The following is a 23,447-nucleotide window of genomic DNA, read 5'->3' as shown; positions in this document are numbered from 1 at the left end:
TGATGAGGAGTCTTCTATTGCCTGAGTATACCTCTCAAGTCAACTGGCACTCACTTTCTCCTGATGACTTTCTCCAACAACAAGCCTTTGTCCAGATTTTAAGGTCATTGAGGTCCATAACTATAACTTATTCCAAAGAAAACTGCTCTATCTTCAACAAAAGTTGGTTGAAAAAAGTTGAATTATATTTGTTAATTTACAAGCTAAAGAAATTGGTGCACTTTACATTATCGATGGAAGAAAAAATGGTATGGCTCTCATCTTATCTGGAAACCCCAACTTACTTGATAGTGGTTCACTTGGACTTGATCAGCCTTTAAAGTTTGAGAATCCAACTAAGGATCAACCAAAAATCAGCCAGTGCTGTGCAGATCCTGAGAAGTGAGGATGTCAAGCTAATTCCCTGTTCCCTTGCCCCTTTCCTTGCAGAAGATTATAGGCTAGTAGCTTCAGTTAATTTTGACAGGGGTGGAACTTACTTTTCAGAGCATATTCTGAGTGCTTCATCGGTGGGACAGCTGGAATTTTCTGGGAAATCTATATCAAAACCCAAAACCTTACATTTGCTTATAAAACTAGGAAGTATTTACATTTCAAAAGAGTTGTGTATCAGTTGTGGATGATTCATTCAGATTACGTTGATCTCAATTTTCTAAGTCTAAAGGGTGCCTATTAGGCTAGAATTCTCACAGAACTCTTTCAGGTGTAAGATTCTATATTCCATTCTGGAAATCAAAGTTGGGGTATGAAATCTAACCCCCTAAACATAACAGCTCAATTAAATTTTTTCTCAGTTACGAATGTAATAATAATTATAGATATGTAGTTATATCTCAGATATAATTTAATTTTAAAAGAAACTTTAAAGAATTTGAAGTAGTTATCAGACTTTAAACTTTTAACTTCTCCTTTTCAGTAATATCAGAAGATGAAATGAGCTTCGATTTCTTCATAAATTCAACACATAAAGATTTATTGAAAATTTACCATAAGCCAACCCCTGCTTATAATCTAGCCATGAAGGAAACACTCTTTGCCCACCATCTGAAGCAGATGCTTGGATTGGCTTAAAGGCTAGCAGGTCTAATTCAATCATGTATTTTGGAAATAGTTGGACATCAGTGCTTTTATTACTCTAGTCCATGGCCATTTAGCTTTTTCCTTTCATCGAAGCAATAAAATCTGCCTTTTTAAAACCATTACAAGGATGCTAACAATAGCAAATATACTTTCATTAGAACATTAAATGGTTCACTTAAACTGCAGCCAAGGTTTGAGAAATATAGGTAGCTTGTTGAGAATACAGAAAAAGTAAATGGGAGCTGATGCAAAGCTTATGATTTATTTTTAGAACTCTGTAAAAAGGCTGCTTGGACTTAATTCTAATAGGCCATACGCATGCCATGTTAGGGTTTTGACAGAAACAGATGGTTCTTTGAAATGATGTAATTGAAGAGTTTTTAATAAATATATTTCTTTCTCTACAAGTAGTACAGATGGGGTTTATAGAAACAGAGAAGGGCTGGATCACACAGGGATGAACAGCGCTGGGGAGCTGAGAGCTGTCCCACCTCTTTACCTGAGTAGAGAAATGTGTTACTAGACCCTGGGGAATGGTTCCCAGGATAGGACTGCCTGGGAACACTATGGCCTTTGGCAGAGTGATGCAGCCAATCTACTGCCACTTGGCAAGGGAGTTGCCGTAAAAGAGATCCCTGGCCCCATTCTCCTCCTCCAACTCAGTCTACTCCCAGTCCTTCCCATTGGTCCAACCCACAGGGAGCCAGAGAGCAAGCTAGCTCAATGATGCACACCATAGAGGTCCAGTTTCTGCAGCATTGAGCAGTAGGGATCTGGAGCAATATGGTAATTAGGAGTTATTAAAATTAGGTAGTTTAACACTGAATTTGTAGATATTAGACTTTAACATCAGAAGTCTATGAATTTCCATTTTATTTGAAAGCGATTTTTCAAAATTCAAATTGTTATTTTATCACTCATTTCAGTAGACTATGAAAATATCTGAACCCATCTTTCCAGATGTTATTTATATATCAGAGGGAAGGTAGTGTTTTCTCAAGTATTAGTGAAAAACTTCACTTTTATAATTATTTAATAATAATAATGGAAGTGTTTCTCAGTGTTTACATTGCTGCATGGCATATAGTGGGCCTTTCAAAACTGAATAGAAAGCATGAAAGAGGCAAAAGTGTTTTTTCGCATACATTAGTCATCACAAGTATTCTGATGTGATTGATTTGAAATCAAAGAAATAAACAGATAGTTTTCTTTCCATAATATTAAAAGCATTTTAAAATACTAATAAAGTAATACCAAAAAAAAAAAGACCAAAGCAAATCAAACCAGTACTACACGTGGTATTATTAGGTGGCCTCAATATACTAATGTCTCATGAATATTAGCAGAATACATGGCCTGAATTTCTTTTCAAAAACAGGTCATTATCATCATGTTTATTTTACTTACTTTGCTCTTTTTTGTACCTTGCTTATCCTCAAGTTAAAATGAAGAACAATTCTGTGTTCTATAACTTTTTAAAAGTATTACACTTGCTGACAATACAACTAACTGCCTATTTTTATTGGATACATTGCTTTGGTTTGCTTTGCTTCTATTAATGTTTCTTAATCAACACACACACACACACACACACACACACACACACACTTTATCCATGATCTGGTTTGGATCAAACTGCTTGTTCTATCAAGGGCAATGTATTTGGCAAAGCAATTCCTTGCAGTTCCACATAACATATATTAAATACACATCAAATATTTCGATATGACTTGGCCAGTTCAGCACCACTAGCAAACCCTTCATAAGAAAGGCTGCAATGTCACGTTGGCATGAAAATAGAATCTGGGCTGAGATGTGGAGAGAAAAATACAGTTCTCTTAAGGTCAAGGGCAACAGCTGAGCAGCACTAGGGCTACCTGCTTCAAAGGATACAGTGTCTTGTGTTTATAGATTAAATGTTGGTTTCTATGGGGGGAGGGTGGTCATAGGAGCAAATATCCCTGACACCCAAACAAAATAATCCCAAATAAAATGGATGATGTAGCCCATAGTAAAAAGGGAGTTAACTATTCATGGGAAAAAATGCATGACCTCACCCTTTCAGAATACACTGTGATTCATCAGCATTTGCCAGCTTTCTTGCCTGCTTGCTGTGAATTTCACTGCCCCACCCCTTTTTCTTTTGCCCCCAAGGTTAGATAACTTCATTGAAGGTGCGGGGACGTGGGGGGTGAGGGGGCTTGAGAAGGAGAGCTAAATGTACGGAAAGCCCATGGTTTGCGGAAGTAGGTTTCCTATCAATGACTTAGAAGCACCCTCTTTGCTGAGGACAGAATTTTCTCAAGAGCTAAATGTTATACTTGTTTCTTTACTTTTGTTCCTTGTCTCTGAAGAGCTGTATTGTCTTGGTTGAAAAAAAAGCAGCCTCTGTGATCATGAGGGAAATGTAATGGGGATAATATATAGAAATGCGTTTAAAAGCCTAAAGAATCAGCTAAAAATATCAATGCAAGCAGCTCAAGTTATAATTTTAAATTGTCACACTTGCAAAAGCCTTGAAGGGCTATCAGTCTGCTTCCTTCTTATGGAGAGCCACCATAGTTTAATCAAGTAACTATGAAACCACTGCCTGGAAATTGCAACCAAATTGTTTGTGCAGTGTTATGTATCTAAGGAAACAAATGTGGACTTCTAGAATTACATTATTAGTTTCTTTTGAGCCATGTGCACTTCAAAGATTTTTTTCAGAAACTAGGAATGCTATGTTACACTCTGTGGGTGTAGGATCTTTGCTGGTCTCTTCTCATCTATGAACCTCCTGGTTATTTCACGAGTTCTGGATTCTGCAATGTAGGGGTCAGAGGAGAGCAAATCTTAGTCTGGCTTGTTGTACCAGACAGCTACAGCTTTATACAGAGGGTGGGTGATAAAGCTCTACTGTTGAAACGAAAGTTTTTGACCAATCTGCTGCTTTCAACTACACTCTTTGGGTTGACTAACGGCATAAACAGCACCATGGTGTCTGAGGTCCAGCAGTAGTAGGCCTACGATCTGTGTTGTTTTATTGGGAATCTGTGGACCCTGAAGGCTATACTTTGAGAAACACAGTATTACAAGTTTTTGTGTCGGAAGACTGACTTAGAAATCAGATCAAGCCAATAGATTTTCATCTGTGCTAACTGAATCATTTCTACAAGAATCATTTCACTGCTGCTCAGAAGTCAGTGATTCAGTCCCATCGAAGCAGCAGGGATAGCCCTGGCCCTCAAAACTCCAGGCAATCTCTTTAAAAGCCCATTAACAAGTAGTGATCTGAAGAGAGAGGGTAGGGATAGCTTACAAATTCCATATTAGCACTGTCTCATTCAGCTGGCTTAAAGGCTCCACTGTAGATGAAATCCCATTATGAGCATCCTCTCCCCCTACCCCGGGACCTGGGTAAGTCGTAGACCTCATACTATGATCTCATGCCTTTGGAACAACAGTAAGTATGTGGAGGGGTGAAAGTTGGGGCAGGATTTCCCACAGTCCCTCTCTTATTTCAGAGGTGTCTGTCCATGTCTATATGGTGTGTGGGTCTCCCACGATCTGCGCCCACCCACATTTCTGCTTGGCTCTTGGCCTTGGTGTTGCTGCAGGGCAGATAAAACATTTGTTTTCCCTCTGAGAGCTTTCCTTTCTGCTTTATTTGCACTTCTATCATTCTGTACCCTGGCGATAAACCCCATCTGATTCAGACTGACCGCTTACATGCTACGCTGTCAGCACTATATTCATTGATACAAGTGGGCTGAGTATAAATATTCTTAGGTCTTTTCCCAAGGTTGTTGACCAACCGAAACTGCATGTTATTTCCAGGAATCTGTTATTTTCTTAGGGGACTCAAACCTGGGATCACACCAATAAGCTTATCAGTGTGAGCAATCAATCCATTATTTAGGAGTTAATGACAATGATGCTTACTTTTTGTAATCAACGGTATTTGAGGTATTATTTATGTACGATAAAATTCCCACGTAAAATGTACAAGTTGGTGACTTTTGAAACCTTTTTTATTTTGAAATAATTATAGATACACAGGAAGTTGCAAAGATAGTACAGAGTCCCATATACTTTCCACCCAGATTCCTCAATAGTTACACTTTACAGAATTACAGTGTAATTCCAAGACAAAGAAAGTGATGTTAGCATAAAGTGTGGGTATAATTCTGTCATTTTATCATATGTAGATTCATGTAGCCACCACTGCAGTCAGGATACAACAGCATCCTATCACTACAAAGAGGTTGCTCATGCTACGCCTACCCCTTTATAGTTTCAACCATTACTTTCTATCAACCACTCTAATCCCCAATAATCACAAATCTGTTGTTTCTGTAGTTTTGTCATTTCCAGAATGCCCTATAAGTGGAATCATACAGAATATGGCCTTTGGAAACCGGTTTCTATGACTCAGCGTAATGCCCTTCAGATTCATCCACATTGTTGTGTGTTTATTCTTTTTTATTGCTAAGTAGTGTTCTAATCTAGGTTTATTTAAATATTGAATTTATCTATATACCTAATGGCTTTGAGGTGGCTTATGTTGAGTTATATATCAAAGTTAAGGAAACACAAGTAGAAAATTTGAAATGTTGAAAATAGAAAGCCCTCGTAGGCTAACCTCAGTGACTGATAACGTTGTCATTATGGTTAAGTTTCAGAATGAGCATCGAAATTCCTGGCTTCCAGGTTAAAAAAAAACCAACAACATGATAAATGGCATTGCTTTCATTATTAGAAACAAGGAAACCTACCAGTTCTTCAAAGGAGAGAACTTTTCTAAATCTAAAAGAAATAACTGAGGAGAAATTTTACATAGACCATATTGATGTAATGGATGACATTACATTATTATTATTACATTATTATTCCCAGCGATATTTCTACAGCAAGTGCAGACTTGGATTTTACTCAGCTGGCTGCTTTTCGCTGTGACTTGGTCATAAGGCCAAAAGAGAAGTATTAAGGGGCAGTTCCGTAAAACCAACCAACAAGACATTACATGGCTAGCACTTCACTACAACATCAAGAAGGCTCTAGGGGAGCGTCTATGGTCCAATATGCGGAGGTATATGATAGTGGAGGGATGCGCAATGCCAGTGCTTCAACCATTTTGCCAGGAAATACAAAATGAGGACTATGTGAGACAGAAATGTGTAACTTCAGATGGGTGTCAGGTGTACCCCAGATAGTCATATGTAACCATCAAAGCCTGATGCTATTAAGCCTTGGCCCCTGTTGCACTAATTCCAAGTTTATCAAGGCAACTTTGCTGTGTGGATATGGTTACGAGAAGAGAAGAATGCTGGCCAGGGCAGCAGACGTGCTCTTTGTTATATGTTTTACTGTAAAATTTGCAATCTTGTATAAATATATTTCCAGAGAGTTTGATCACTGGTATATGCCTCTCCTACTCCTTCCTAGAGGTGCAGCTCCTCTTTATCTGCAGAACAAATTAAGCTTCCAAGGTAAAAGAGCGTCAGACTCTGAACCTTGGAGAAATCATCAAAGCCAATGCCACTTTGTTTCTCTGATGACACCTCTGTTTCCACAGCATGTCCTTCTTTTTCAGACTTTTACAGTTACATGTGATTATCATTAACATTTTACTCATGGTTCTTTTACACTCTCAATTTAAGGTGGTGATTAAAGTTAGCTGACTCCTTGAGGGTCCCTGTCTAAGATGGTTCAACTGGATCCTCACATCTCTTTGTACTGACCCCATCTCAAACTGTGGGAGCAAATTCAGTCCTCTTCCTTGCCGCCATGAACCATCCCTTCCAGCAAATTCACCTCCAAGCAATAGAAATTTTAGCAAAGGTTTTGTGGGGAAGATCTGGAGAGTCTGTGCAAACCAAACAGAAATAACACTCCCTTTTGACTTGTTCTTTTTTTTTTTTTGCTCCCCTCAAATGTCCACTTCAGCTGCTCCCATATCACTGGGAAGGTGAGTAAAGTCCTCTGTTCACCCCGTGTCTCCCTTCAGACCCATCAGCTCATTGTTCCCTAGACCAAGAATTCTTGTGGTGAATAAAACCCTCTCTCTTGTTTTTCTATGTGTTCTCTGTCTCACTCCCTGGTTTTGCCTGTATGACTATGGGCACTTCCAATTTATAATCTACCTCCTATACAACTCCTGCCAAGAAAGGCATTTTAATGGTTTTCTATTGCTGCATGATTAATGGCCACAAATCTGGCACTCTAAAATAAACACAAATTTATTACCTCACTGTTTCTGTAAATTTGGACACGGCATACAGATCCTCCATTCAGAGTCTGATGTGGATAAAATCAAGGTGTTACCTGAGGCTTCAGTGTTATCTGGACTCATGGTCCTGAATCCCTGATGTTGATCAAAGTAGAATTTATTTCACTGAAGTGGCAGGTTGGAGATCCCATTTTCCTTCTAGCTGAAGCTGATGACAGAGGCAGCACTCAGCAATGAGAGGCTTCTGGAAGTTCCTTGCCACATGGCTCCCACAGGTAGTTTAGAACCCATGTTGTAACTTTCTTCCAGGCTAGCTAAGCGCACATCTCTCTTTCTCTTCTATAACCTGCCAGAGAAAACTCTCTGCTTTTAAAGGACCCATGTAATGAAATCAGGCCCATCCAATTTCCCTGTCTCAAGCTCTACTGACCTAAGATTTTAACTACATCTGTGAAATCCCTTCACTCTAGTGCCTGGATAGTGTACTAATTAACTGCAAGAAGATGTGTACAGGGACTCTTGGAGGGACCATCTTTGATTCTGCCTACCAGTCAGGTTTACAGTGAAATGAATAATGAATAAATTCGGGGGTCCCTCATTTGCAAAGCTTTTTCCAATGCTCGAGGGGAGGCTCTAGCAGGGTGTGCACACGATCATTTTGTTTATTTATTTGCAAAAGTAATATATTTTGCAAAGATTTAATTAATGCAACTCTAATACACTCTAAATCCCTCTGTTTTTAGTTTGGTCATGGTATTTTGGGGATCTAGCTAAGGGGATGTTGAGTTAGAAATGCTTTAGATTTCTGTGTAGTAGAGTATTTTTATATGGTATCCAGTCACTTCTGTGCACTAGCTGGCACCATCTTTCAGGAATACTCCTGCTGTTCAACATGTTCACCCACCTGTTGACATAACACAAAGATATATATCCAAGGCTGCATTGCATTATGAATGAAATTCATGGCAGCCAGTACTAGAAATACGTGAGAAGAGAGCGAGGAAAAGTAGCTTTCGAAAATGTGGAGCTAAAAGCTAGTCTGCAGAAAATAATTCACAAAATCAGAAATGTAAAATTATAAGTGGAGATTTTGTTTCTCAAAGCCTACATGAGAGCAAAGTTTTCTACTTTCAGGAATATTCTTAGTAGGGAAGCATATTCAGTTAAAAATTCATAATATATTTTGGAAATGTATTTAATAAAGATTGAGTATGCCATTTTATTTCTAACTTGGATGTTTAAAAGAATATTATGGAGGGGATCCCTGGGTGGCTCAGCAGTTTAGTGCCTGCCTTTCGCCCAGGGCGCGATCTTGGAATCCTGGGATCGAGTCCCACGTTGGGCTCCCGAGCATGGAGCCTGCTTCTCCCTCCTTCTGTATCTCTGCCTCTCTCTCTCTCTCTCTCTCTATCTATAATAAATAAATAAATAAATAAATAAATAAATAAATAAATCTTTAAAAAATATAATATTATGGAGAAATTAAAGATAGCTTAGATATATATGATGTGCATATCTTCTTTGTCAAATTTAAATTTATTTATTTTATTTTTTTCAAATTTAAATTTATTGACTAAAGAGTTGAAAAATTCTGATAGAAATTAAGGAAATGTGAAATAAAAGTGATAAAGAGGAGAAATAAAATAGAAATGATTCTCAAATTGAGAACCGAATTATAGCCAAAACATATACAGATTATATGGAAATTACTATGATAATCGTATGAAAAATACAAATTATATGAAAAGTAGTAATTCACTGAAAGGAAGAGATACATTTTAATGGAATTAGTTAACAGTCTCTTGGAATTTTTGATAACCTAATTAATGAAGAGAAGTGAGTCATATATAAATACTGAGAGAAGATTTAAACTTCTTGACGATTGTACACAAATTGCTGTCATGGATGACCGATTATGTCACAAGCACAAGAGTAATAATTAACTTTGGTCACTGCAGAGGGAAACTTGAAAATCCATGAAATTTTACAGCTATGACAGGAATTTGGAAGAGGTCACCTAAATCTGATAACAATTTTAAAACTTTCATGACCTTAATAATTAAATATTTTTTAAAAAATTGACCATCCACAGAATTACTGAATTTTTCCCTATTTTATAGAAAATGATATTTCAAATCTGTCGAATGAAAAGATGCTCAAAGAATAGTCAAATCAGAAAACACTGAACAAAAACTCCATTGGGCATTTTGATTTAGCATTGTCCATCTTGGGTTCTTTGGAACCCTTTTGCTAGCTTTATAAGTCTGTGCTCCTGTTCTTCTGCCTTCTTACATCTGTACTTACAATGAATAATCCTCATCCCTTTGCATCATCCCCTGGAAAGAATGGTCATTTGGACTCTTTGGTCTACCTTCTCTCCTTTTGGGGATCAGTGCCAACGGATTGACTCTTACCTCAGCCTTTCTAGAATTTCTAGTAAATTGCATATTTTCTATATTGTTAAGTGTTTATCTCAAGAAAATGTCAGTTTCATCACTACTTCAAATGCACCAAAGTTCTAGTGCAATTAATTTCATCTTATCTTCCTGCAAGCAAGGAGGAAAAGGAAATAATAAAAAAAAAAAAAGGTTAAACTTTTTTTTAAGCACAAAAAGAGAGAAAGATCCAAAATTATTATATCTTTACTAATTCTTTTGAGGAGCCACAAATTGTTCTGTTCTGTGTTATCCTAGATAAAATTAAATGTCTGTGTATCTTAGAAAGCTTGGTTATGTCATTGAATTTTAAATAGGCTATTCTTGACCACTTACCTAATAACCATGGGCTTGGATATTATATTCAGCTGTGTATGGGAACTTTCTTATACAAAAAATGTATAGACTCCTAACTCTGGGAAATGAACAAGGGGTAGTGGAAAGGGAGGTGGGCAGGGGGTTGGGGTGACTGGGTGACGGGCACTGAGGGGGGCACTTGACGGGATGAGCACTGGGTGATATGCTATATGTTGGCAAATTGAACTCCAATAAAAATAATTTTTAAAAAATGTAATAGTCTTCACCAGTAGATAAATACATCTGAAGGTATTTATACTTTTCATTTTATCTAGAGAACTGAATTATTTAAAGAATGATTTATCACATCAACTAACATATAATCAAAATGTGTCTAAGGTGTCTTCAAGGTAAGCACGAAAAGAGTAGAAGAGAACAAGAATGGTGAGGAAAAAAAAATCTGTTAGTTATAGCTGGCATTTAAGATTTTTTATCTATTTATTTATACCTAAATTTACCCTCCCCCTTTTTGTTTTTAAATGGCCTTGCTACTTGTGATCGTTTGCCATGATCAAGAATCAGAACATTGTTTGGCTAAGCTGTCAATACCTGTCTTGGTTTGCCACCATCCAGAATCAGAACACTGCTAAAGTGTGTAGACTTCCCACTGTTTACTGAAACAACTTTCTTGTTAACCATGGAAAAATGTCCAGCTCTGAAAATACTCTTCTGAGAACCCCCATGAACTCACCGCGACTCCAGTATAATGCACATTTAGAAGGATTTCTGTGAGTCTTTTAAAATTTGTGGTTTATCACAAATTGCCAAAAACTTGCCTGCAGGGCTGTTTATCAGCACTAAATTATTTCAAGCGCTCTTCCTGTTAAAGCTTTTAATGTTCAGTGTGACTCCTTATGCTAATGTTATATTTATCACTGGTATTTCTACTCCCACAAAACAAAGCACATTCATAAAACCTGGATTTTGCACAAAGGTCGCTTTTTCTTAACCATTGCATTTAAATTGATTCATTCTAAGTATTTCCTCTATATTCCTATAAATCTGATACGGAGACTGTTTGAATGGATCAGTCACTGAAATGAATCAGATAATGCGTTACACATTAAGGCAAAGTAAATTTAACCTACCACTAGTAAAAATGGATTTGGATGTGTGCGGTTTTTGTACAACATGCAATCTGTTGTGTTTGATCTTTTCTTCGGGGGTGGGGGTAGTAGAGGTAGTCTACACACAAATACACTGAGTGAATGTATGTTTATGCAGGCAAATAAATGATCCTTTTCTCTTCCAGCAGGCTTCTAACCCCACCTCTGATTCCAAGCACGGCCACAATCTCTGGGTGGAGTTCACCTACACTACTAGGCACAACCTTTCTACATGTAATTTCTGAAAGAGGTATTTACTGTATAATTTTATTTGAAAAAAAAAAACACAGTTGATGTCTATTCTTACTAAGCTCCATCATGCATGGAGATTGTGTATTCAGATAAATGATTTTTGGATACTTTCAAAAACTAAATGCATAGTTCTTCCAAAATTTAATTTCATATCCTCCTTAGGAGCTATATTATTATGTATGGAAGAATTATAGAATTGCGTCTAGGTTAACATGCATATATGTTTCAACTGGTTGGATTGACTGAAGAGGCTTATTCACTTCAATAGCTAAACTAGTCAAAGCTAAAATTTCAGAAGGAGTTGTTGACAGTGAAGTAAGTCATAGCTGAATTGTTTATGCACTTGAGCATGAACTATTCATGAAGGCAGAAATCAAAATGACTTTGAAATGAAATCTCAGCACCTTGATTGTACAGATTTTGGCATATTTAATTACATATCCCGTAAAATTCATTCATGAAATTCTTCTATAAATTGTCATTTGTAAATCTCATAGGGAAGTATTATCTGTTGTCTTTGCCATTCGGTGCAGTAGCCCATGAGGACAAGGGAAAGAAGTCCAGCACTGGGGATCTCAATTATTGGTGCCATTCTGAGAATGTTCTTACTGGAAAGCAGATGGCTTCATTTAAAAAATACTCTTATTATATAATTTGTTAAGAACTGGAGACGGTCTGCCATATAACATGAAGTTACTACCAATGTTTTTGCTTGTCATAAATATAATCACCAATAAGGTCATATGAATAAAATTCCTATTAATTGCATGATTGAAGAAAATACATTTAAAATTCAATTCAATCTAAAAATGCATACTGAATATTTACTTTTATCAATAAAATGTTTTGAAAGATTTCACAACAACAACAAAACTAAGATCCTGTCCCTCTTTCTAAGGTCATCGCAATCTAATGATAAAGTCCTATAAAGGAAACTTTCCCATTTCAGATCCAACAGACCAAATAAAAGATTTGCTTTTGGGGACTTCAAATGTGAACAAAAAGCATTTCTTTTTCTCAGTAGCTCTAAAAACTTACCTACTTCTTTTTCTTTTAAGATTCTGTTTATTTATTTGAGAGAGAGAGGAGAGGAAGAGGGAGAAGGAGAGAGAGAGGGAGAGGGAGAGGGAGAGGGAGAATCTCAAGCAGACTCCACACTGACCATGGAGCCGGATGCGGGACTTGATCCCATGACTCTGAGATCATAATCTGAGTCAAAATCAAGGGCTGTATGCTCAATTGACAGGCCACCCAGACACCCCAAAACTTACTATTTCTAACAACAAAATACTAATATTGTTTACTTAATTAAAAATTATATATTTTTTCTATTAAATTAAGACCCAACATGAGACCCAATAGACCTACTATTATTTTCCAGCTGCAGGAACTTACCTGTGGTTTGTAGGACTTGAACCTACCTATTTCATAGCTTGTTTGATGATGTGAAATAGAAAAAGTGACAAGTGATACAATTGGAGTGTCCCCAAAAGAGGAATTTAATATTTTATTCATATATTTTGTTCATATTACTTATTTTAAATATTTTCTAATATTTTATTCTTTAAGAAAATATTTAATTGATTTATTTTAGAGAAAGACAGGGGAAGGGACAGCGGGAGAAGGAAAAAGTCTCAAGCAGATTCTGTGTGGAGCACGGAGGCCCATGCAGAGCTCAATGTCATAACCCTGAGATCATGACCAGAGTTGAAAACAAGAGTAGGGCACTCAACTGACTAAGCCACCCAGGCACCCCTAATATTTTATTCTTTAAAGATTTTTTAAATGTATTTATTCATGAGACACGGGGCGGGGGGCGGGCAGAGACACAGGCAAAGGGAGAAGCAGGTTCCATGCAGGGACCCCAACCTGGGACTTGATCCTGGGTCTCCAGGATCACACCCTGGGCTGAAGGCAGTGCTAAACCGCTGAGCCATGCAGGCTGCCCCTAATATTATATTCTTAAGTAATATTTTCTTATTTGGGTTTTCTTACTTTTGATTATGATAAAATTTGAGCAGTTTGATTCTCTACACATAATATTCTGGTAAAATGATCTGATTCAATGATGTTAAACTTCTAGAAACAACACTGTAATCCTCATAAATCATCATACTCTCTGTAAGCATGTTACAGTGCTCTCAAATATTTTATCCACATTTTTTAAAAGTAGGTTGCCTGTGACTTGACATAAGAGATGTTTGGTTTGGTTTGGTTTGGTGTAAGAGATGCTACAATGGTACAGAGTGAAATGTATGTCTGTAAAATATGGGTACTTTACTATGGAATGTGGGGGTTTTATCTCTAAAATATAGATCTCAGGTACAATAAATCATCTGTAAACTCTGCTTCCAGTATGGTAGTATAAGCTCATTTCATCTCTACTTTTTTGGGTTTTGTTTTGTTTTGGTTTGGTTCTGTCTGTGTGTGTGCATTTGGCTTATCTAGTTACCAGCTGCACTTTTTAAGAAAAAGACTAATATGTCCAAGGCTTTTTACATTCCTCCAATATTATGTTTCTTTGGGTAGAAGATATTTGACCCCTTGCTCATGGTTTATAGATGTTTTTATCAAGCTGTTATTAAAGGCAGAGTCAGAGAAGTCTTCAGCCATATAAACCTATGAAATACAGACTATAATAATTATGTGGCCAGAGTCTGGCAAAGTGGCCAACTGAACAATGTCCAGCACAGTCAGTTGTGAAGTTGAACCCATTACTTTAATTATATTAGTTCAGTATCACGTATTTGTTTTCTCTCAAGATACGAACTAAACTCCAGAAAATGGTCTATGATTTCCGAGCTCATGGACAGAAAATAGGTTCAGTAATACCTGGTCAGTATCTTAAAAATAATTATTTAACATTGACTTTCTCAAACCACTATCCCAACCTCCAGAGGCCTATATTTCATATTGAAGACTTATTGATAACAGTTTCAAAGGGCGTATCTTTATTTTTTTAAGCAACTGTTCAGTTCCTCTGAGATGCCAGCCTCCATGCAAAAGATTTAAAATGCAGCAGGGAGCAAGAGAAAATATGATGCCTTCCAACATGTAGCTTTGAGTCTAAAGGAAGACAGCATGAAACCAATTTATGGAAAAGAAAAGGCAAGAGAAGAGTCGCTGGTCCACACTTGTAGTGTTGTGAATGCCCTCAGTATTGTTTGCATGGCTCAATATAAACCAGATGAAATCCAAAGATATTTAACATTAACTGTCAGCACATCTCACTAAATTTAGCATGGTGTGCAGCCTGTGTGTGTGTGTGTGTGTGTGTGTGTGTGTATGTGTAGGCAGGCAAGACTAGGGTAACATGGGAAAACACAAATTAGTGGAAATGTTTTGTTTTGTTTTAGACAAGACATTACTAAAGTTGCCACTATTAGTGCTATACGACTGTTTAAAGATACATAGTTTTATACACCAAGATATAGAACTGCAAGTCAACTACTTAATCTCTTCTCATCTAATATACCTATCCATTCTACTCCTGGATTTAAAAAAAAAAAAAGAAAAAAAAAAAAAAAAGAAAAACAGAGGCACCTAGGTGGCTCAGTAGGTTAAACATCTTCCTTGGGCTCAGGTCATGATCCCAGGGTCCTGGAACCCAACACTGTGTTGGGCTCCCTACTCAGTGGAGAGTCTGTTTCTTCCTCTCCTTCTCCACACCCCCGGCCCCAGCACATGCACACTTTCTTCTTTGTCTCTATCTCTCTCTCAAATTTTAAAAATCTTTAAAAATATATGAAAAAAATAAATGAACTATACAAACTTCTAGAGACCTTATATAGTCTGAAACAAAGAATAAGCCTAAATAATTTTCAACAGTGATTTGACCACACTCAAGTGTTTGCTTTATACTCAGTTTTTAGAACCTCAATTTGGGGGATGCCTGGGTGGCTCAGCGGTTGAGTGTCTGCCTTTGGTTCAGGGTGTGATCCCAGGGTCCCAGATTGGAGTCCCGCATTGGGCTCCCTGTAGGGAGCCTGCTTCTCCCTCTGCCTCTGCCTCTGCCTCTCTGTCTCTCTCTATCTTTCTCTCTCTCTGTGTGTGTCTTTCATGAATAAATAAAATAAATAAATAAATAAATAAATAAATAAATAAATAAATAAATCCCTCACTTTGGGTTATAGGAAACTCAACTGCTTTTCTTTCTGGTGTCTGACTTGAAGAATATTGCTAACTTCTTAGAAATTTTATTTTAATGAACTAATTATATTTACATTAACCATAAAAAAATAGAAAGAAAGAGATCAAGCACTATTTCTTTACCATAAAGAGAAAAAATATTAACTATTCTCCTTATTACACAGAAAGCCATTAATAGAGTAAAAATGTGACCCAGATCTACTTATTGAATTTTTAATTTTTTTTGAAGCAGGCTGCTTCTAGAAATAGGACTGGTAATTAAAACAAAACCAAACAAACAAATCAACAACAAAAATCTCTTAATAGAATGGACATATTAAAATGAACTATATTTGTTGTAAGCAATCTTGCTTATCTGTGTATCCAATTTTGCTGCTCATGTGAAAAACCTTTTGGAACATATTTTTGGGAAGGTGTCCAGAGTCTGCATCATGATTTTTTAAGGAGCCTTGAAGATGGCAAGTGAAAGCAGCTGCCTGCATTGGTGAGACACCCAGAACACTGATTTGGTAAACTAAAGGTGAACCTTGTCTGTACTGCATGGGCAAGAGAGTATTGAGTGCGCATCGTGCATCTCTCTTTCTCCATAGACTTTGGCTCACGAAGTGGGGGTGCCATATTTTATTAATTTCAGTGTTCCTGGCACGGTTCTCGGTACATAGCAGGCATATCATGAATGATTGTTCAATTCAATGTTTTTAATTAAAGTCATGGTTAATGGTCCTAATGATTTGAAATGACCCAAAATGGTTCTCCGGCCATTTGCAAATAAGCATGAGGTGATATTTTTTCTCCTCATGCATGCATGCCATTTCCATATGTAATATATATGCATAACATTCTATAAATTTTGACAGAGTACTATCCTCTGACCCCATCCTCTCCTTGCAGTGCAATAGTCTTATGGGGATTATTCATGATTGATAGTCGGATTCATTTTCTGACTAGATACCTGGATCCAAATGAATGCTTTAATATTTCAACCCCTTAAAAATGTAATGAAAAACCTGTCATGGGTAATAAGTTGCAATGAAGTGTCTGAGCCCCTTAAGTGACAGGCTCTCTGTGATTTCAGACTCTAGTTGTCCTGGATTTGAGCTATGTAGTTAACTAAGCAAGGGGTGGCGTGTGTTAAGAAAAATGTAATGATTTTAATAAAGATCACAATCAGCCTCAACCACTAAAATCAGCACTGTGTATTCTGTTAAAATCTGAAAATAATTATTTTTTCAAGACTATTACACAAGAAACCATGAGTCCTTTAGCGGACTTCCCATTTCCTTTTTTGTCAGCTTCTCTCCTCTGTTTGATCTTGAGTCAGCTTTTCATCTACTTTTTTACCTACTACCCAAAAATAATAGAGTGCTTTGGGCAAATCTGGATTCCCAGGAGAAAATAACTCAGCAAGCTTTATCATCAATTTATTTATTTTTGGGGAGACTTAAAGAATGGAAAATTAACAATCATAAACACTGTTTGCCTTTCTTTAACATGTTCAAGATTTGTATTTAAAGAATCAGAATGCTTTCCTAGATGTACCCCAGGATCAAAAGTGCTATTACACTGATAAATGGGATTTTCCACTTCAGGAAAGTTCCTTTCTCCAGTCTGTGTTTTATGTGGCCGTTTGTTACTGAGACAAACAGAATGGCTAAATCAATACAAATGGCCCTCGAGGCCTAGTGAGACCACAAGAAAGTGTAGCATCATTAAACTAAATTACAGACAAGCACTTAAGGAGACGAATAAGTATTTTATTACCATAAGTCCTCTTTTTTTTCTTTTTATGGTGAGGATGATTGAAAATGTTTACAGAACATATGTAGTAACACTAGCAAGGCTTCTATGGGGGTGCCCTAGTAGGTATACCCTTGTTGCTGTGGCTGTTTTAACTAGAGAGAAGAGTATAACTGAGGTAGAGGCAGAAATCATAGTGTTTTTCTAAGCCCCAGGCTCTATCTGGTATTAGAAAAAAAATGTAATATAATAGAACTCAGGAGAGCTAGTAATCAGTGAGATGAGAAGAAGAAGAATAGTGAAGACCAGCTAGAGAGCGTGAGTATAACCCTATTACTCGACAGACATGGGGTCTCGCATGAGCTACAGGAGACGTGGGAGGGGGTAAAACTGAAACAGTTCTAGAACACGGTCTCAGTTGGGGTTTCCCTTCCTGTTCTCCAGGAAGATGCTCACCGGTACCCATCAACTCCCTGACAATAGGGGAAAGCAGAGACAGAAGGATTAAGTTCAATATTCTATAAACTGAATAATGGCCTCAAACATAGAACCAGGAAATAAGCTTAAAGATAAAAAGCTTTGTGGAAAAACATTTCAGGAAAAAGAAGAAAAAAATGCCTAGAATCTTTTAAACTCAGGGTGTAAATGACCCATGCACTTGAGCAATACCTCCTGCAGGATGTACCCCCTGTGAGTGGCAGTTTAGACCAGTGGTCACTAAACTGTGGATTGCAACTGTCCCTGAAAGCAAAACCAAATAAATTGATCTTGTATGGGGGCACCTGAGTAGCTCAGTGGTTGAGTGTCTCCCTTTGGCTCAGGTTGTGATCCTGGGGTCCTAGGATCGAATCCTGCATCTGGCTCCCCTCGGGGAGCCTGCTTCTCCCTCTGCCTGTCTCTGCCTCTGTGTGTGAGTGTCTCTCATGAATAAGTAAATAAAATCTTTTTAAAAATTGATCTTGTATGAGGTATTCAAGTTTAATAGCAGAAAAAAAATTTACTCGCATTATAAAGTAATGATGGTGTTTGAGGTCCTCCACCCAGTTCTTTTTTCTTTCTATGAGCAGTTTTAAACCTAAATATAAGAGATGATCATACAAAATGTTTTACTGCAAATTATTTTCATGACACGTACACAGGTTTGGCTTTTAACATGAACCCTCTCTGCGGAGTTCAAAATCTTTATAGTCTTTATCAAAGATAGTATTCAGCAAAAGGTTATGCTTGTTTGCCCATACTGGCTTGAGTCATGAATTTGGAGGAATCATTTTATTTATATATCCTTATCACTACCAGTTGTTATTTTGACAGATTAAATGGGAATTGAATAGACAATTTTTGTCTCACTAAATCAAAAGCATTTTTTATTGGTTATAAATGACATTGAGCTACACTTCTGCAAAGCATAAGAGTGGTTTATGACTTTTTCAGGAAAAAAATATTATATTCAATGGGCTTACTGAAAATTTGTCTTCAACATAGCAATTCTATTATATGTGAAAAAAAGATAAAATTTAAAGAAACTAAAACACAGATACATTATTTTTATTTGTCCTCTGACAGCTGTGGTAGAGATGTCTAGTGCTCATATGCATTTTTCCCCTTTTCAGGTCTTTGTAAGGATTAGTGTTTGCTGCTTTTGCACTAGGCTTCACTGTACAACTGGTTCTAGTCAGGGAGTTGTGAGCAGAAGTAACCTGGATCACTTCCAGACTAAAGTATTTAATTACTGGTATGACTTCCCCAGCACACTGTCCCCTCCTATGACAATCATGGAGGAAGACTCATACTCTAATGGTAGAACGATGATTTGAAGGGTCATGGAACAATAAATTCCGAGTTGGAGGATAGTCACTTAAGAGAGTTACCCGGATGCGTGGGGGTACAAATTGTAGCAAGTACAGCTTTACACAACACTTTTTGCTTCCTGCTACTTCCATGTAGCGTCTAACATAAAAGTATTTGTGATGTGATGTGGTTTTAAATTTAATTCACCAAAGCTTGTTCGAAGCTGAAATGAAACTAAATAATAAAGGTGGAAAACGTGACCAAGTTAGTCAAATATAGGGATCTCATCTCAATGCCATAATTTAGAATATAAAAGGAAGCTGCCAGGGAGCTAATAAGTCAAATATTGCATTGGCAGCTATCTTTCTCCTAGAAAATAGTCTCCTACCCATATAAACAGACCTTTTGTGAGCATTACACTTTACTATGTCAATATTCTATAGCAGCCAGCATCTGATTTACAGGGTATTACAGTTGGCAGAGGGATATGAAGAGAAACCCGGAGGGTAATGTTTGGGTGTCTTATTTCTGGAAGGCAGGAAGTGACAAATACAGCCAAGGGAAACCCACCCGATGCCAGCAGTCCTTGGGCACTTTAGTGAAATTCAATTTTTTTAAAAAAAAACTAATGTTACTTTTTTAGTGCATTTAAAATAGCAAATTTTGAAAAATATTTTTTTCTTTCCTGAGAATGATATATTTTTCAGACAAGTTTGTGTAGTTTTTCTTCATTTGGGAGCATTTGCACTTATGAGAACTATAGGGAGCTTTGGAAGTTACAAAAGCCATCAGAGACATAACTTTTAAATACTGAACTTGCTTGTTACTTTGGATTATTTTGTTGGAAGGAGAAAACATATTTGGTTGGTTCCTGTAATATCTTGTGAAATCACATTTGTTGGAAAGTTCTTAGATGAACGACATAATTGAGAACCCCTCGACAGCATCACGTCTGTATTCTCACTTGGTCTTATGTCACCTTCTCTTCTTGGTCTTTTGTCCCTAACCTTCATCAACTCTTGTTCAAGTGGGAACATTGACATCCTGAAATCGAATAAATAAAAGCATGGGGGATATTTGGGACCTTGTTTTATCTTTTGTTTTTTTCTTACAGTTATAGTTGTGTGTATGTGTGTATTTATGTGTAGAACTTCAAGGATAAAAAAGAGTGTTGGAGGAGGTCATTGAGAGGACGTGACCACTGGGTCACCCTCAGCAATTAGAGGCTCCTCACCTCCCTCCCTGGACCTTGAAATATGTTTTCCACTTGCCTTCCCAACTCCCAGAGGCTGCCTCAAGGACATACCCTTGAGATGGTGATGGGGTATTGAAACCATCTGGATAGTATGTGTCCAGGTAAAGCATTTCTGTAAACTTTTGAGATTCTGGGGATAAGTGCAGAGATCTACTCATTTGTGGCTACCAAGATGAGCCTTGTATATAAGTTTCCTTTTTCATTCAACCTGCCACTTACTGATTTGGAGTGGTCTTCCTCTTTCTTCAGTCCTTCCCTACCCTACTGTATGGGACTAGTTTCAGATTATACCAGGGAAGCTCCCAAGGAAGCTGCAAATCAACCAAGAGGGATAAATATTTTCAAAGTCATTTTTTGTGGGAGGCCGAATAATGCTTCTCCCAAAGGGGTCCATATCCTAAACCTTAGACATACATTATGTTACCTGGCAAAGGGAAATGAAAGTTGGTCATGGATTTGACTTGCTAATCATTTGACCTTTAAACAGTCAAGATCATGCTGGATTTTCCAGATGGCCCTAAGATATTCACGAAGGCCCTTAAATGTAAAGAAGGGGTCCAGGAGACAGTGCCAAAGTGGTACCATATAAGAAAGACTCGACCATGATGACTTTGAAGATAGAAGAAGGGAGCCATAAGCCAAGGAACATGAATGGTGTTTAGAATCTGAAAAAAGCAAGGAAGTACACTTACTGTTAGAAAACTCCAGAGAGTCCTGCAGTCCTGTTGACATCAAGATTTTAGTAGAGTGACACCCAAGTCAAACTTCTAGGAGACAATAAATTTGTGTTTGAAGCTAGTATGTTTGTGGTCATTTGCTACAGCCACAATAGAAAACTCACTAATATATCTATAATGATGTCTTAGAATTAAAAACTCCAAAAACCAGTTTTTTTTTAATCTTTGAGAAAGCACTGCAAGAAGCACCGTAATCAACTGTTCTTAATTTTAAGCAACAACCAAAAACAAACAAACAAACAAAAGCTAGAAATAAATGTGGATAAAAGCACATAGGAGTTTTATTGAAAATGATCCTCATTCTCTAGGATGTCAGGGTTTGGGGAAACAGGACCTAACTCCTAAAAGAAGTAGAATAGGCTCTATATCCTCCGTTTTGGGGTTTGCTTAGATGCGGTTTTCCAGGGAAACTGAAAAATGAACTGGATTCTCTTGTGAAGTTCTTCTATGCCTACAAGTCTATGAAGAATAAATCATAACAAGCCAGGATCTCAAAAGGTCAAGCTAAAGTTTGCCACTGAGTTAGACTGGGTCACAAGCGGATAATGTTATTTAATACTGAGGCAAATTGTAAGCTTGCCAATCCAATCAGACTCTACTCTGATGTTATGCTTTTTGCTTTGTAGGCTCTGTTTTATGGAAGTTTATGTTTATTTTCACATATATTTTCCTTTCTTCCTAACTTATAAAGTTCTTGAAATCAGTTCTTTCACATCCTGCTTAAGTAAGGCATTAATTCTAGCCAATCTGTAAGCTCCCACTTGGTTCCAATTTCAACCCCATTATTGTATAAAATTTCATGTTTACAACATTCTAACTCTGTGTTAAGAATAACAGCCTCAGTCACCAAGGCTTATGGGGCCTCCAACATTTCCAAGTATGACAAGCAGTCATGAAAAGGATGTGCCCATTTAAAAATTTATTTTGTAGAGTCATAGCAATTGTTTGAATGAAGATGAGGACTTTTTATTTAGCACAAAGGGCATTGCAGTGATTCTAAATGCTTAGGATGGACAATAAAGACAGACTCTAACTCACTTAAAAGGCTGGTGGAAAAAAAAATTAAACAAGGCAAAATACCTATTACTTCAGGTTCAAAGTCTTATCAGAAAAAGAGACTGTTGAAGAAGTTTAGAAAAAGTACAAATACAATGGTAAATATTAAGTAAAGACACTTAGGATTTCCTACATAATGTTAATTAGTCTTTTGAGATATTGTTCCTTGTTACAATACTAATTGGAATAGATAAGTTAATAAACAGTTAATTCTGATTTTCTTCAATGTATAATATTAACTAGCATTTGAAAATATCTGGATATTTGGTATTGAAGAGAGAAAAGATCAAAATGGTCTCAGAATTTTTCTTAATTAAAACAAGTGTTTTAATGTTAAAGAAGAAGGAACTAGATATTTGGATTTTTTTTAAACCTTAACCCAGGTGAGAAGAGACAGCTCTGAAAGGAGAACTGGGTTGAGAATCAAAACATCTAAAAGCTCATCACTACTTTGTCGCTAAGGAGTGTTGTTACATTGGGCTAATTACCTCCTGGGCCTCAGTTTTCATAAATATATAATAAAATATTGGAAGATATTCATCCAGCCATAAAAGAAAAATAATTTGAAAGCCTTCTATATATAGCCTTTGTATAGGAAACTGGGACACATGCATAAACAGAGCAAATGCACAGAATTTATAATCTGATTTCCCTTCCTGCATTAACAGCATTAATCTAGCAGCTCTAGATCATTACAACAGAATGTTAAGTTGGTTTAAATTGGCAATTATAGGTCTTGTTTCTACAAGTATACGATTTTTAGGATTTCAAAGTTAAAGTTCCTATGATAAGTCAGAACTTATTTTTAAAACAATATACAGCTAGCTAAAATTTATCAGAAACAATTTCAATGTGAAAATATCAAAATGCTCCTTAGCAGATCAACACCTGAAAGTAACATCGTGTGTGAATTAAAAATTTAAAAATAAATAAGAAACAAATCATAAAACATATCTGGAATTGGAAAAATAATTATGGAAGATTGATTGAATTAATGCCAAGCCACTAGTTGTAGTGGATTCTAGATATTTGCAGGGAACTTTTAGTTTATGAGACAAGGTTTGAAGCAAAAGGAAACACATTTTAAAAAAGTCTCAATTGATCTGAAATGTTTTGTTGTTGTTTTCTTTTATCTAACTGCTGGTATAGTGCAAGCCATAATTATACCTACATGACAGCTAAGAAAAGGGAATAGTTTCACAAGTTCTGCAAATGTTCAAAGTGCAAGGATTTGTTAGAAATGTGCAAATTTGACCCTGTTAGAACAACTTCTGTTTTATTATT

The 23,447-nt window shown here is 36.8% G+C and overlaps 1 pseudogene; it reads left to right on the top strand.

The window, feature by feature from the left end:
• Positions 1 to 6,049, top strand: part of LOC140594003 (small ribosomal subunit protein eS4, X isoform-like) — a 38,934-nt pseudogene extending 32,885 nt beyond the window's left edge.
• The last annotated feature ends 17,398 nt before the right edge of the window (positions 6,050 to 23,447 follow it).

The sequence above is a fragment of the Vulpes vulpes genome, chromosome 9, assembly GCF_048418805.1.
Source record: "Vulpes vulpes isolate BD-2025 chromosome 9, VulVul3, whole genome shotgun sequence".
Lineage (NCBI taxonomy): Eukaryota > Metazoa > Chordata > Mammalia > Carnivora > Canidae > Vulpes > Vulpes vulpes.
This window is presented reverse-complemented; position numbering and strand designations above follow the sequence as displayed.